We start from the raw sequence: 12879 nt of genomic DNA, 5'->3' as shown, positions 1-12879 counted from the left end.
CAGAGCAGCATGCTCTTCCAGTTTCTGCATCCCCACAGGGGACCGATTACAGCAGTGTTTCTTCATCCCCACAGACGCAGGAGTGGAAAGGTTCTGCTATGCAGGGAATTTTTTGAATGAAAGTGGGATTATGTAACAACACAATCCCCATCTTTGTGCAAAGAAAAAATGCCCCATTCGACCCTGCAGTGCTATGATGTGCTGCAGAGACAAATAGAGTATTCTGTGTCCTTTCCAGGACTGAGAGGTCTGGCTCGGCATAGCCGCCAATTGCATCCACAGGTCCCTCCCCCTTGGTTCCTGGGCACAGTGTGCCTGGAGCCACTGGATGTTCTACTACCTGAGGCTTTACCATCACCAATGTTATAATCTGGGCTGACTCCAATGGCTCAGCAGTGTGGATAAACGTTTTTTAGATGTTATAGATTTGGGGAACTGTTTTAGGATTATTTTGTATATATTGTATATGGTTTTTATGAATTGGATATATTGTTTTGTGCTATGTCTTGTGAACCCCATGAGCCAGTTTGTTGGGAACAGCGGTATACAAATCCAATAAATAAATAAATAAATAAATAAATAAATAAATAAATGTCTACTTAATTTATATTTGAATGATTTGTCAAGTAATTTTGATCAATCCTGTCATCCTTCTTGTCTACAACACCACAGTGCTCCTAGTCTGCTTTATGCAGGTGATGCAGTCTTGTTATTCTGCTGTCACATTCATTTACAAAGGTTGCTAAAGCTTTTTTTCTGACTACTATTACAAAGAAGATTTGTCAGTAAACTGTCAGAAGTCCAGGGTAGTGGTTTTTATTTTTTTTAAAGGAACCCAAAAATATATTGTTAGTCCATTGTGGGGGTGGTTAGATTATTTATGTCCTTATCTCAGAATTGTATATGGTTCTAATTTAAACTGGACTCCAAAGAGCTGGGAAGGGGAAAAAATCAAGGCTTACATTGGGGGTATGTTGAGTTTCTTTTGAACAAAGGGAAGATGGAGCGTTTTTAACCTATAAGTTATCTCTATTATTTTATATGGGGTGTCAATAAGGATTAAGGAGGTCACCTGAATCTCAGTGCCTCCAAGTCAGAGGTCCTGTGGCTGGGCACAAAGGTTGCAGACCAGGAAGCACACCTACCCACCCTGGACTGGGTGCAACTTAACATCTCGTCCTCAGCCAGGAATCTGGGGGTGATTTTGGATACCTCCCTCTCTATGGAGACCCAGGTCACAAGGGTAGCCTGCATGGCATTTAACCACCTTTGCCAGGCAAGGCTACTTGTGCCCTATCTTCTGTCGGACTGATTAGCCACAGTGATCCATGCAACGGTCACTTCTAGGCTGGATTTCTGTAACTCACTCCATGCAGGCCTGCCCTTGGCCTTGACCTGGAAACTCCAGTAGATGGAGAATGCAACTGATAGGGTCCTTACTGTATACCTTGGAGGGCCCATATCCAGCCTGTGCTGAGGCAGCTGTATTGGTTGCCTGTGCTGGCCCAGATCAGGTTCAAGGTTTTGGTGTTGACCTTTAAGGTCATTCCCAGCTTTGGTCCTGCCTATCTGAGGGACTGCTTGTCTCCTTATGCCCCTTGCAGGGCACTTCACTCTAGGGCAGGGGTAGTCAACCTGTGGTCCTCCAGATGTCCATGGACTACAATTCCCATGAGCCCCTGCCAACAGGAATACAATTCCCATGAGCCCCTGCCAGCATTTGCTGGCAGGGGCTCATGGGAATTGTAGTCCGTGAACATCTGGAGAACCACAGGTTGACTACCTCTGCTCTAGGGTGCTAATCTACTAAAGGTCCCTGGTCCTAAAGAAGCATGTCTGGCCTTGACCCAGGCCAGGACCTTTTTGGTCCTGGCCCCAGCCTGGTGGAATTAGCTCCCTGACAGAGCTATCAGAATTCTGCAGGGCTTGCAAAATGGAGTTCTTCCACCAGTACTTTGGTTGAGGTCAGGACTAGGAACAACAGGGGACCCTCCTCAGGCTACGCTGTAACATCTAGCATACCCCACCCTGGCAGGGTGGATGGCTGCAGGACTGGGGGGAGGGACTATACCGCCAATCTTGTTTTATCTTCTTTTTTAGCTATGCTCTGTTGTTCTGTATGGGATGAAGTTTTTATCATGTTTTTTTATAGTGGCGGGGTTATGTTTTACCCTGCCAAGAGTCTCTGGAGAGAAATAAAATAAAATAAAATAGGGTGTGGCAAACCAAACCATTTCTAAAGTCAGTACAGAGGCAAGAGAAAACCTCAGAGGCTGGGGGTGAAGCAAGATGGTGCAGGAAGATGGTGATTACTCTGAAGGGCCCATTCTGCATGGCAACAGCTGTACCGGACTGTCGCCAGTGCGGTGCTGCAAAGTTTTATGATCTGCAACTTTCTACGGCCCTCCTGAAAACACAGCAGCCACGGATAGGTCGCAACACGCATGGATTGCACAGTTACAATTATGTTACAGAACTGACAGCCAGTTTGTTTTCAATAGATGGTGGAGCCACCTGTAATTTGTTGGTACTGGTTAATGTAAAGGTATGCCCAATACATCTGAATGACATATAGCAACACCCTTCTGCTCTTGAATCCAAATAGGTCAGATAACCTAAGCAAAATTAAAGATGAGATTTGCAAAGTTACTTGAATAAATGAGGAAGAATTTATAGAAGCAGCTAAAATAGGCTCTTTAAAGGTATTTGTTATGTCTTACAAACTTCCACTGGTATTCTGTTTTATCTGTTATGCTGCTAAAAAGTAGAATGTTTCCTCAAGCCTACTGAGGAAGAATGTTTGACATCACTGATACTGATTCATGAGAATATAAAAAGGCATTCTGAAAACAGAGAACTAGGTGTTCTTGTTTCCATCCTTTCCCATGGATGAACTCATGGTACTTTTCTAACCTCAGTATTAATTTAAGTTTTGTGGTTAGTTGAACAAAAATACGGCCTTTCCTTGATCTGTGGAGAGTCAAACTATCCACCTGTCCAATTCCTCTATGGATAGAAATATAAAAGTCTAACAAGGATGATTTGGGACACACATGGCAATTCCGCATTAGTGGGGACACTCTGGGACACTGCCAGTGTGGTGCTGCAGAGCTGCATGCTCCACATTTCAGTGCCGGATTGGCTCCGGTGGTGAAATATGTCCCTGCAAGGGGCACCCAGTCCACCGCTGAAATGCATCCCCGGGAGACAAAGCTGCAGCAGACAGGTTCCGCTGTGTGGGGGGACACAAGGGTTTGTTATTTTGCAGGAAGGTGGAATAGCACAAGAACACAATCCCCCCTTCCTGCAAAAAATCTTTTAAAGCCCTGGTCCACCCAATGGCACTGCGAAGCAAATTGGGGAATTTTTGCCCCCTCCTGGCCTCTGTAGGGTGGGGAGGAGCCTGACCAGGAGGCCCAGCTCTTCTCTTCCACACAAGTCTGCCACAGGGCAGACCCTGTCAGCCCCCACAGAGCAAAAATGGAATGCAGAAGAATCCGTGTTCCCTTAGCACAGTGCTACTGGAGGCCCAATCTGCACCAGGCCTGGGAGGGCACCTGTCTGGTGGCAACATCATCTTGGATTAGCTCCACGTCCATATGAGCCCCCTCCCGGCCTTTTCCCCCCATGCAGAATCGGCCACACAGTCATACATAAAAACACAGAAATGCTCCATCCCCCACCCCTGCAATTTAAGAGGGTCTAATCTCTGGAGCTGTAGGCCCTCCAAAGCCCAGTCACTTCAGAATACTGAAGAAGAGAAGTTCTCTTAGGAATTCAAAAGACTACCTAGTATAATATTAAGCACTGGTCTGAATGGACAAGGCAGACTGACATGTTCATAGGCTGTGTAGCAGTCTATCAAACAGTGTGTGGCATTTCTCCCATTCATACAGAACTCTTCTTCATGATTTATGGTTTGGAAGGTACAATGATGGGAGATATTTTTAGGAATGTCTTTTTCATACTGGTAGATAGATTTTAAAATTCTGTGTTTATCAAATGTTGCAAGTATGTTAACAAATGCTAAATGCTAAAAGACAAAGCCTTTTTTTAAAGCGCCTGGTTCAGAATGTACAAATCGTAAGCAAGAAATGTTGTATAATATCATTCCTAATTTATCTGTGCATAGTCTTAAGAGTACAGTGTTAAACACACCTTTCTTAGTCAGTTGCAGTAAATGAGCTTAGAAAAACGCAACAGTTTAGGTTGGTGCTACAACCCTTTAGGATGCTGCAGGACTCTTTTTTGTTTCCTGCAGCCAACTCAGCTACGCATACTTAACTTTCTGTTTTTGTCTTAATCCCTCTGAGCCAGTAGTTCAAAATCTCTAAAAGATAAAAGATGCATTTTCTCCTTTGTGCCTAAATTGCCCTTTTCTTCCCCTCCACTCAAAATATTTTAGGGCATTTCTCCCCTCCAATGTCAATTAATTTAAATAGCTTTCCTCAGCAAGAGATAAGCTATAATGAATGACGTGGCTTTGCACATGCTGGTGGCCTTAAAAAATAATTACTTTAACCAACTAATGAGCGCTGGACAAATTACTACTGAAGATGCATATAACTAGCAATTTCCAAATGACATTACGATTTCTCAGATTTGGAGCTATCATGGAAGAATTGGTTCTTTCTAGCAGTTTTCAGGAAAGGCACTGCTAGAATGCTACATTTTACATGATACATCCAACCATTTATTGCTGTTAGGTTGATTATATGTCTTATATAAGATTTCTTTTATAAGATAACTAGCCTGAAAGCCCATTGCATGCAGGAATGCAACAGGTTCTAGCGGAGTGGCCTGGCAGAGGGGAGTGCTGGCAGCCTACCTTGAGTGGGGGAGAGTGGTTGGGGTGAGGCGTCCAGAGGCAGGCGGAACAGCACATGGTGCCAGAGGCACTCAGAGCACTGGCAGCCAGGACAAGGGGAAGGCTGACGGGTATAGTGGCAGGCGAGCATCTCAGGAAGGAGGAGCGTGGGGCGACAGGCACGAAGGCGGGCAGGGCAGTACGGGCAGTGGGTTGTGTGGCAGACCAGCAGGAATGGCTGGGTGGTGGAGCCGTGGCATGGCCAGCTTCAGAAGTCTTTGTGGAGGCATGCGTGTCGCAGCGGGAGCTGGGTGGCATGGCAGTACAGCGGGCGAAGCGTGGCAGCAGAGCAGCAGCATCCTTGGCAACCAGACAGAGTCTGGCAGTGAGTCTGGCTGTGCAGTTCACAGGCGGCGTGTGGAGGCGGGCACTCCAGGGGCTGGCCCAATCTGGTCACACCCAGAAAAGCTGGGCATGTCCAGATTGGCCCATGTGGGTGGAAGCAGTGCTCGGGCACCCTGGACAGTGGCCACCTACAAGGGCTTTTCGCAAATATATATTGGACAAATGGTAAGGATAAGATCTAAGATTTCATTGTAAAGAAGAGATCAAATTTAGTCTCAAGTAATTGGGACTACACTTTTTCTATGTGTTGGAGCCTGGCTGCAAGTTCATCACTGGCAAAGAAAGATATGCTGTGCAAAGGGCTCAGGTCAGAGAGAGAGAAAAGGTTTACCATCTAACACTTCTGTAAAACTGTCACACCTAAAAGAAAGGCTAAATCTTTACCTAAGAACTCCATCTTGGTTGTAATATCAGCTCCAGGGGGCAATGGGAAGAAGTCCCAAACTAAGGTAAAAGAGGATTTTAAATGCTGTAACTTGAAAAGTACTAGCCTACCATAATTTAACATAATGTAAGAAAGGTTTAGAATTTGTATTTAGAGGACTTTGTGTTTCCAATATTTCTTTTCATCTTTGCTCAACCTGGTTTTTGTTCATATCACTCTTTTCAATTAATAAACTTTCCTGTATTTTGCCTGTCTGAAGATTGTTCTCTGCAGCTACATCATGCTTATTCAGGCCTAGTTTTCAAATAGTAGGAAAGGGTAGATGCAGCATCTAGACAAAGACAATTTTCACATTACTTTTCTAAAATGGATGCTATACAGGGACAGGGGTTTCTTGCAGCAAATTTCCTTCTGAAGTTGCTATGGTCACTTCAAACAGGGCCACTTTTTCCTCCTACTGTTATTCCTCCTCAAAGTTGAGTGCTATAGCGCTAAACCAAAATAGCACTTCAATGCTATAGCGGCACCATCAAACTGCTACAGTGCTGAATTTAGAACATTCCCAAAGACTGCGTGGTGAAAAAGAGTGAGGGGGAAAGCAGCATTGTAAGCACAGCACAGCAATTCAGAAGCACAACAAAGGGGCAGAAAATGGAAGGAATCAGTTTCCCTCAGAAACAGCTCAGCCACATTTTGCTAACCTGATGCAGCCATGTTTGTATGAACAGATAGATACTAGCAGCCAGTTACTCAGATGGGTCTGTCAGAAATGAAAGAAAATAATCCATTAGAGCCAGTTACTAAAACAGAAAACAAAGGCAGTTTGAAAATGGTCAGAACCTTTAGACCCCAACATAGTATAGAGTGCCGGGAGTAAAAATTCTTTCAGTGGGGGATACAGTTTCAGATGTGCTGGTGGTAGCAGTTACTACCCAGGTAAAAGCTGATACCCCCAGGAGTAAGGGAAAGGGTCACCTTGCAAGATGCAGAGTTGGGACCGCCTCTGGACCTTTCTGCAGAGCTTGCAAGATCATTTTTAACTTCCTTCAATTTAAAAATCTATTATTTAGTATGAATAATTCCAATGAAATGTCTAAGATCCATTTCATGATCTTAGCCAGGATATGTTCCTGAGTGCTGAGAATGTGATCAACCATTTTCTTGTAAAGCACTCATCATCAAATGAGGAAAAAGAGCTGGGGGTAGGGACATGGAGGAGCATGTGTTGTCAGCATCATTTCTAGGTACAACCTAGAAGCGACAATGGGTAACTCTATGGGCCATTCCGAATGACTTTAATGTAGCAGAAGGCTTGCAAATTGTAAACGCTACTAATTTGCAGTTCCGCAAGACATTACACACAATCTGCCACACTCCTGAAGCAGTCCCGCAAAAAGCGATTCATTGTAGCGCTTAAAGGGAAATCGGGAAAAGTGGATTCACCCTGCGAAAAGCACTACACTCTTGTGAACAATTTGCAACACTAGCGAAAAAGACCTGTGCGTTCTCATTGTTGCGGTTCCAACAAAGTCCCTCCCCCCTGGCTCTCTCCTCTGAACTTCCGGTGAAGCGATCGCCATTTTTTTTTCTCGGAGCAAGCAGAATGCAACGAACCAGCGAGCCTTCATTCACCCAGCGAGGCTTCTCTGGCTACAGTCCCTCCACAGAAGCTCCCCTAAGTCCCCAAGCACAACACAGCCCCATTTGCAAGTTCCCTTTATTTTCAGCCGAAAATCGCGCCCGTTCGGGGGGGGGATTTTTCTTCTCACTCGGGGGAGCGTGGTAACGATGAATCACCAGTTCACACACCAGCTGCCAGCTAGATGGGTCTCTCCGTTGCAACAAATCAAGGCATATTCGTTGCAACGTGTGTGTGTTTTTTTAACTGTTCTTAATGGGAAAGGGGATTTCCCGGGGCATGACAACAACTGCCCATTGGCTGTACGTTTGATTGACGGCCAGGGGTGGGACAAAGCACAGAAAAAATCATTTCCTGTCTATTGATTTTTGCGAGACCGGAAACGAATGTGGGAAACGAATAAAACGCTACTGGATTCCACTAAAAAAGCAGGTATGCATAACGCCAAGATAGCACTTTTAAAAATAGCGTTTCCGCTTTGTGGGACCAATTAGCAACATTGGTCCTTGTGCGGAAACACCCTATGAATCACTGGTTTTACCATAGAGTTTCAGGTGATTCCCAGAACTACCCATTGTCATTTCTGGACTATACCTGGAAGTGACACACCCATAGTGAAGCTAGCGTTTTAATTTTTATTCCATCATGGCAAGGAATGGTGGCAATTTGCAGGAGGCCTAGCAACCTGAACTTAGTACCTTATTTCACTAGTGCATGTTCAGCTTTTCTATGCCATAGAGAAAAATATGCTGTTTTCACAACAGTTGCTACAATCAAGACATCAGATGTGTGCAAAGAGAAGTACTAGCAAGCTGAAGGATAGGATTCCTAATGGGACATGTATGAGGTCAGATTGAACATCATGCAAAACTCTAGTTTAATTAAATTAGGTGTAGTTAGTTGGTCATATGCACACATGCCACTATGCTGACAATGGAATCGTATGCAGAACTAATTATTTCTAATTTTTTTCTATTGATTTCAATCAACTTTGAGTAGATTAAGGATTGTAATATAAACTTAGTGGCATCTTAAAGACAAATAACATATAGACAGACTATCTTAACCATTGGCCCTTATATAATTTTAAAAGAGTCATGTAGGCAGCCCCTGTCCAGGCCTGGACAGCCTGGGTGGTGTCTGGGTCAGCGGGCCAATCCCTGCAGCGCCCACCTCCAGGAGCCAAGCACGTGGCCCAATCCGGACAGATTGGGACAGTGGCACCACCTGGCCACCACGCAGACCATGGGCTCTCCAGTGAGGAGGGCACATGCCCGGGGAAGCCGCACACTCGCTGGGGGGGCGGGGATGGCTTCCCTGCCACCTGGCAAGCACACCTGCTGCCTCTGAGAGGTGGCGGTGTACTTGGTGGGCCGCGGGGAAGCCGTGGGCTCGCCAGGGGGGAAAGGGCTAGGTATGGCTTCCCCGCAGCCCACCAAGCACACCTGGGGCCTCAAAGAGGCGCCAGGTATGCTTCGTGGCCCGCAGGGAAGACGTGGAATTGCCGGGGGGGAGGGGGCAGAAGATCGCTTTGGGCACGCTTGATGTGTCATGGGGAAGCAGCCACGGTGGTGAGGGAAGGGCCCTTTCAAAGCCTGTTCTTATGGGGATAGAACAGCAGGATCATAAATCACAGGGTACAATTTGAATATATACACACACACCAGAGACTATTCACAATAGTAATGAAATTGCACATTTTGCAAAGATAGTTAACCACTATAATGACTAAGAAATTCGAAAACCTTTTTCAGCCCTGGGAGAGCTTTTGTCATGGCTTCCTTTGCTGGTATTCAAGGAAACGGAGGATGGATGAGCAGCTGCTTGCCATGTTGAAAACAGCTGAAGATTCCCATGTATAGTTTCTTTATTTCCTGCTGGCCAATTGTAAGAGACTTCAGACTGCAACAAAGCTTTGCCTTTAGATGGGTACTAAAAAGCTGAGCTAACCAAAGGGGGAGCCAACTTGGGCAATATGCCTCAGGACCCCACAAAATAAAGGGGCCCCTGCTTCAAGATATGCATGAAGTATTGACTTCTGCCCCAATACTGCTAATTCTGCTCACCAGAATTCTTGCTGTATTCAAAGTTTTAATTAAAAAAGAGAAAATGATATGTCAGTGTATATGGATAATGAATTTCAACCCATTATATGTAGTTGTTTATGAAGCAAAATGAATTTTAAAAATAGGTTTAAATGTTTGTTCAAAACATTTATGCCAAAACAGTCTGGAGCAGGTCAAGTGAAAAATGTTTGCACCTTTGATCAAAGTTAAGATGGTTGTAAAATATATCTTGGGATGTTGGAAGGGAAAGTTCTGTTTATCAGCTAGATAAGAATCCTAATTGTAAAACAGACTAGGTAATTATTTCACTGCATCTGGGCAATAATAGAGAATATCGGTCAGTCAGGCTTATTATCGGCCCAGGATCAAATAGCCCTAATTACAGAGTTTGTCAAAAGGAGAGAGGGTTAGGAAGGAATTTAAGGAACTCCAAGGCCAGCCAATAGTTCTAAGATTTCCAGGCAAAGTGCCACTGAAGAGAAATTCTCTGTGGCAGTCACCACAGAAAAAGGCCATGGAGTGTTGTAAGGCCAGGTCTTAAGGGCAAAATTGTTTTTCAGTAAATATTGGGTAAAGGCAAGCAAGCCACATCCAGACCTATGAGACTGATCCCCAAGATGCTAACACCCCACAAGAGTTTGAATTTGGAGGAGGTACTATGGTAAATCACAATTCTATTCCTGTTCCATGTCATCTTTGTAAGAAAAATTAAGCATATCTACCTTTCCTGGGCAGCAAAGAAGAGATATAGAACTGCAGCTAATAAACCTTGTTGACTTGCAGGAGGGCACCCTGTGCTCAAGGATGATGCATACATGTTTCTGTTGGCTTAAACAAGGCTGCAGCTTTATTGTAACTCCTCAGGAGTTCTGGTGTAGCATGATAGAGGGAGGTTGACTTGTAGTCACCTGACCACAAGAACCCAGACCACAGTGGTGCCCTGGAGCCCACCCCACAGGGAACATGGGTCCCCTTGCTGCTGGGATCCCACCCAAGGGAAGTGTCTGGCAATGACCTGGGGCCTCCCCAGTTCCCCTTTCAGGAAAGTGGGCCCCCTTGCCGCTGGATTCCCCCTATAGAGAAGTGTCCCACCTGAAGTGCCAAGAGGAAGTGCAGACTTCCCTTGGACCCACCCCAGGCCACCCAGTACTGTAAGCCCTGGGGTGCCAATGAGAGGTGTCCAACTCCCTTGGTCCTACCCCAGGCTGCCTGGCACTTAGAGCACCATGCCTCCCCTGATGGGTTGGCCCTGCTCACAGACCTGCTACCTCTAAAGGTGGCCCCTCACCTGGGGAGTCTGATGTGCAGACAACATAGATCATTTTACCTGGAAAAAATGGCAGCTTCAGAGAGCTTAATGGCATCCAATCCAAAATGACCTACTTCACCACACTAACTCCAAGTTGGCAAGCCTGTTTAGTAATATGGATGTGGGTTTTTTTGGAGGTAATAGCCATGCCCCAACATCATTTTTGAGTCAAGTCAGGATTAAGTGACTATCCACAAGTCCAGTCTCGATTTCCCAAACTGATGATGTTAGCTATTCAGTCGAGTCCAATTCTTGGTGATTCTATGGATCGACTGTCACAACAATGTTCAATCTTGCACCACTTCTTTTAGTTGTGTAATGTTCTGGCTGCTGTCCATTTTCCCAAACTTTTTGGTTTGGTATCCCCTGTGCAAGCACCGAGTCATGTCTGACCCTTGGGGTGACGCCCTCCAGCGTTTTCATGGCAGACTCAATATGGGGTGGTTTGCCAGTGCCTTCCCCAATCATTACCGTTTACCCCCCAGCAAGCTGGGTACTCATTTTACCGACCTCGGAAGGATGGAAGGCTGAGTCAACCTTGAGCCGGCTGCTGGGATTGAACTCCCAGCCTCATGGGCAAAGCTTTCAGACTGCTGCCTTACCACTCTGCGCCACAAGAGGCTCTTTTTCCCAAACTAACCAGCGTTAAAATAAGCCATGGCTAAACAGACTCAGAAGTTAGAATAAAAATATACATGCATAGCAGAATTAATTATTTTACATCACAAGTACATTTTCAGACAATAGTGTTGGGATAGTTGAAGCACTCAATATTTGGACATTGTTGACAATGTTTGTTTACTATTAATGGACTCTGGGGAATGGTAGAGGACAGGAAGGCCTAGAGGATCATTGTCCATGGAGTTGCAATGGGTTGGACATGACTTCACAACTAACAGCAACAACAACAACATTTTTGTATTGTTTGATGACACTTTGGGGAAGGTAGTCCTTTTGGTCTGCAGTAGAAGAGGTAGATTCAAGTATAGTAGCACCTGAAATATGAACAGGATTTCTTGCACATCTTGTCTCTCAAAAGCTTATAGCCTGAAAATCTTGTTGGTCTCTAATGGACTTCTGGGCGTGAATCTAGTTCTTTTATGATGCTTCTGAGGGGTTTTGTTTTTTAAACTTTTGATGGTTTGTTGTTTTTATAATTTTATTGTTATACAGTTCCCTTTGTCAGCCAAGGCCTTGAAGTTTTCTAATTAAATAAGAAAAGAAGCTTCTTGGAGGCTATTTGCATCCAGCCTAATGTTCTCCTTTACTTATTCCTTGTAGTTATTGGTGAATGGCAAGGTCACAAATGGAACACAATGACATTATATAGCATATTATTTGTTTTAGGCTTTACATGAAAAGAGATCATCAGCATCTCTTTACAATGCCTACTTTGAGGACCAGGTTTATGCTTGCTATGAGGTTGATCTCCAAGCCAGCATCCTCCATTGATGCTTCTCCCATAAAACTACCCACCTTTATGTTACATATCCTTGCCTCCTCAGCAACAGCCAATGATATGGAGGGGATACAAGGACATACATAGTATGACGGCACCCTGAAACAGGAAATAGAAGACAGAACAACATGGCAAGATGTATCATTTTCAGCCCCTGACATCTCATAATGCCTACGTTCTACCCTTGATGATGGAAATTCTATGAGCTTTTCAGAAGCCGCTTGTCAATGTGCTACAAAAACTTTATTTTGCACAAACAGTTCTGAAATGGGACACGTGACAAAGAGTTGTCCAACATCCATTTTATATGCTGACCCCTCACTGTCTCCAAAAGCAAATTTCTATGGATTGTCAGCCTGGTTTCAGTTTTTAGACCATTTTGACCTATAAGCACTTTGTGGGCATGAAATGGCTGCAGGAATCATGTACCAACTTGGTCTGGAGATGTATCTTAACTATGGCACAGGTCTAGCCTTGCCTACTTGGCTTATACTGAGTAATGACTACTTTTTAAAACTTTATTGGTTTAGAGAGGCTGGAGTATAGCTGTATTATCCTAACCCCGCCCGCGGCACCGTGGGCACCGTGGACTAAATAAAACCATAAGGGCTTAGGGGGAGGAGTTAGGGCGGACTCTTTCCGGGATGAGGAAGGGTGCCGATTGGCCCCTTCCTCCGGACAGACCATCGGCGGGGCCAATCTGCAGGCACGAAGCGCCTGCCAATTGGCCTCTCCGATTCCCACCCTGCCGACAAGGGAGCAACTGTGAGCCACGCCCCTGCTGGCGGCCTGACGCTTCGCGCCTCCGA

Source organism: Paroedura picta, chromosome 6 (genome assembly GCF_049243985.1).
Source record: "Paroedura picta isolate Pp20150507F chromosome 6, Ppicta_v3.0, whole genome shotgun sequence".
Taxonomy (NCBI): domain Eukaryota; kingdom Metazoa; phylum Chordata; class Lepidosauria; order Squamata; family Gekkonidae; genus Paroedura; species Paroedura picta.
Note: the sequence above shows the minus strand (reverse complement) of the source record.